Raw genomic sequence first — 3,938 nt, forward strand, 5'->3', positions numbered from 1 at the left:
GTGGAGGCAACTCTCTCTCTCTCTCTCTCTCTCTCTCTCTCTCTCTCTCTTCCACACTATCATGTTTCTCTTTCTCTAAAGCTTATGGTTTTACATAACCATACCAGTACACGTTCAACAAGATACCTTATTCTCAAAGATGCCACAAATATTTTAACCATCTCTCTCTCTCTCTCTCTCTCTCTCTCTCTCTCTCTCTCTCTCTCTCTTGTTTTTGCTAAAATTCGTCCCCCCAGCATCTCAAACTTGGTTATCACATTGCGCCTTTTGAGACGGAAGTGAGAGAGAGAGAGAGAGAGAGAGAGAGAGAGAGAGAGAGAGAGAGAGAGACGTGGCCACCAACACCACCACCACCAAACTTCTTATCATAATTCCGAAGGTGTTGCAGCTCTCCCGTGAAAGACACACCATCCGGGAAACGAAAACTTACGAGATTTTCGTTCGAAGTGATGTGAGAGCGTCCGATAATTACTGGTTCCATTTGGCTCCCGAAGCCCGCCCCGAAATTTACGTTTGTTTTGTTATGGTTGTCAGCGTCTGCCTGTCACGCCTCTTCTGCTAAGATGTGTGTGTGTGTGTTTCTGTCTTAATATTTTCTTTTATTGTTCGGTGGAATTGATTCTGTTTTTTTGCTGTGAATATTTTTCTAAATATTTTTAGGGCGGTGTCTTTGCATTGCAACATAATTATCCAGTCACATGAAGTTTATTTAATGGAAGGTTTTTCAATTTTTTTCCGGTGGAATTTATTATTTTTTGCAGGAAATATTTTTGAAAATATTTTTAGGGTGGTGTTTTGCATTCTAATATATCCAGTCGCATGAAATTTATTTAAGTGAAGGTGTTTCGGTATTTTTTTCATCTTAAACAATTGGCTCGAAGATTTACTTTATATATTTATTCGCAAAATTTATTTTTTTTATTTGCTAGATTGAAGATTTATGTTAACGTTTTTGTCTTTTACACATTATTTTAAGTTTTTATCTATCCATATTTGTATTTTCTATTATCTACTACTGATTGCCTGCTTACTTGTTATTATTCTCGTCTTGTGAAGACATGGCATTGTTTTTTTTTCATTTTTGTTGTCTGTGTTTTGCTAAAAATGGCTTTTTGATAGTTGTTGCCATTTTAAAAAAAATTTACACATATTATCCAGCCATGTGCATATCCATTTCCGTTTTTTCTTGTCTGAAGTTGTGCGAAGCAACTTTTTAATTACTTAATGTAATTGTTTCTAAGTTACGTCATAAATATTTTTGTGAGGTTATTTTGCTCATATAGGAAAATATACTTAGTTATCCATCCCGGTTTATCTTTTTACAAGTCTTAGTATATTTTATCATTATTTGGTAACAAGTTTCTGTCGTTTATAGTTTAAATGGTAACCATCATATTGTGAAAATATATCAAGAGTTTATCTCTCTCTCTCTCTCTCTCTCTCTCTCTCTCTCTCTCTCTCTCTCTCTCTCTCTCTCTCTCTCTCTCTCTCTGTATATATATATATATATATATATATATATATATATATATATATATATATATATATATATATATATATATATATATATTATATATATATATATATATATATATATATATATATATATATATATATATATATATATATATATATATATATAATGTATGTATGTATGTATGTAATGTACGTATGTATGTGTAGTATATATATATATATATATATATATATATATATATATTCTCCTGTCGAAATATATCCACACCTGTACAGTTATGTTTGTAATTTGTTTTTGCCTCTTATGTCTCGGGATATATATCTTTTCGTGAATGAATAATTGCAACCGAGCCATGTTTACATTTTCCTTTCTTTCTCCTTTGCTCAAGATTCCTTTTGTTTATTTTCACCATATTTCATTTGTCGAGGGGGTAATTGTGGTACAGAAGAGTAATAATAATAATAATAATAATAATAATAATAATAATAATAATAATAATAATAATTATAATATACTGACTTTATGAGAGAGTAGGATTTAACACAGACGAATGAAGATAACATCATTTGAGGCGAAAAAGTATAATGTCATATAAAAAGAAAGTCGCAGTTGGGACTACCCCAATCTCGCCTCCTTCCACTTTCACTAGTCTCAAAACTACTCATATCCTTGAACCTCATTTCGTGCAACTGGAACTTCGTAAGTTCAAGCGTAGATGTATAATGCATAACTACCCTAATTCAATTTTATTTTTATTTTAATTTATTTATTTTTATTTTCTTATTTATTTATTTGTTATTTTATCTTTTTTTAATGACTGATCGCCTCTTTCTGTATTTTTCATTACCTTCTGTTACTTCCTTGAAGAGCACCATAATCTTTAGAAGTTTGAAGTTCAAGTACATGTCTCCTGTGGGCTTGTTCCATATGAATAGGGTTCAACGTGCTAATAATAATAATAATAATAATAATAATAATAATAATAATAATAATACCTTACATACAGTCTCCCTTCCCTATCCTACCCCGGAATCAGCCTTCTGATAAATGATCATCACATTAATTTCATTTCAATATGTGTTTTGTACCGTGCATTTTTTTATTCGGAGATGCCCGACTGTTTTCATATAATGTTACCTAAATTTACTAATTACATTTTCTTCTGTTTCAGGTAAACAACTGACGGAGAGGCGTAGAAGGGTTGAGGTATTCATTCATAACTATTCAGGTGCGTTTTGTTAAATCCTTCGTCTTTTTTTTATCATAAAAAGACCGGTTTCTTTTTGCAGGTATTACATTCTTTGTTCTTTTTATTTTGTCAATAGACCGGTTTCTTTTTGCATGAATTATACTCTTTGTTCTTTTTATTGCCATTCTTCATTTGTTCTGTTTAATCTCTGAGTGTAATTTTTTTTTTTCATTTTTATTATTGTCATTCTTTCCACTGTCTCCTGATTCCTGCGTACTTTTCAACGTTTGTAACTTTTTCTTCTCAAGTATTGTCGTCGTTGTTCTTGCCTCTATTCTTTCATACATTTTGATGTGTTTGTTTTATTTCAAGGCATTTCCATTTTTTCTCTTACACCTTGATTTTTTTTAACCGTGTGTTGCTTATTTGTCTGTTTATTCTCATTCTTCTGTTTGGCTTCTCGAACTCCTTGATGTTTGCTTTTTTATTAGTTTCCTCTTCCTGTTCTTTTAATCTTTTCATATGGCTGTATGTCGTTTGACACTTCATACAATACAGTTAAGGAGTTTTCTATACTCAAACGAAATATGATTTTCTTGTAGAATGTACAGCGAGCTATATGTAAGTCCTTTCTCATACGAAGGATGATAAGTTTCCAAAAACTGTGATTATTTGTTGGGAAATATTTAAAAATGACAGAAAATTAAAGTTGAGGTCAGTAGGTCAGTATGTCTGTGACCTTTAACTGGTACACTAGACTATTAAGAATTTCTTCAAGAAGGGATTTTGTAGGAATATTGTCAAAAGGATTTTGTATAAACCTTTTAAAAATGGATTCTGTATAAATCTATTAAAGTGACTATAAATCTTGTCAGAAAGAATATTGGCTTGATCACATTACCGGTATTCCGTCCATTGTGTGGTGATATTATTACTATTATAATTCATAATAGTAATGGCACAAGTAATGGTATTCATAACTGATAATCATTCATTTTTGAACGTCCTTTCTCTCAGTCACTCATATGAACTGGTCGCGGGGTTACGAGAATAAGCAATTAGAATTATAATAGAATCTAATTTTCTGCTTCATCCCATTCAATCAGTATTGATCAGCTCTCTCTCTCTCTCTCTCTCTCTCTCTCTCTCTCTCTCTCTCTCTTTCCATTGATTTAGTTCTCTTGCCGTTATCCTTCCATCATCCAATCATGATAGCCTTTAAATTCGTCATTCTGCTCTTATCTTATTTCGCTATTTATATTCATTTTCTCT

The sequence above is a fragment of the Macrobrachium nipponense genome, chromosome 28 (genome assembly GCF_015104395.2).
Source record: "Macrobrachium nipponense isolate FS-2020 chromosome 28, ASM1510439v2, whole genome shotgun sequence".
NCBI lineage: Eukaryota > Metazoa > Arthropoda > Malacostraca > Decapoda > Palaemonidae > Macrobrachium > Macrobrachium nipponense.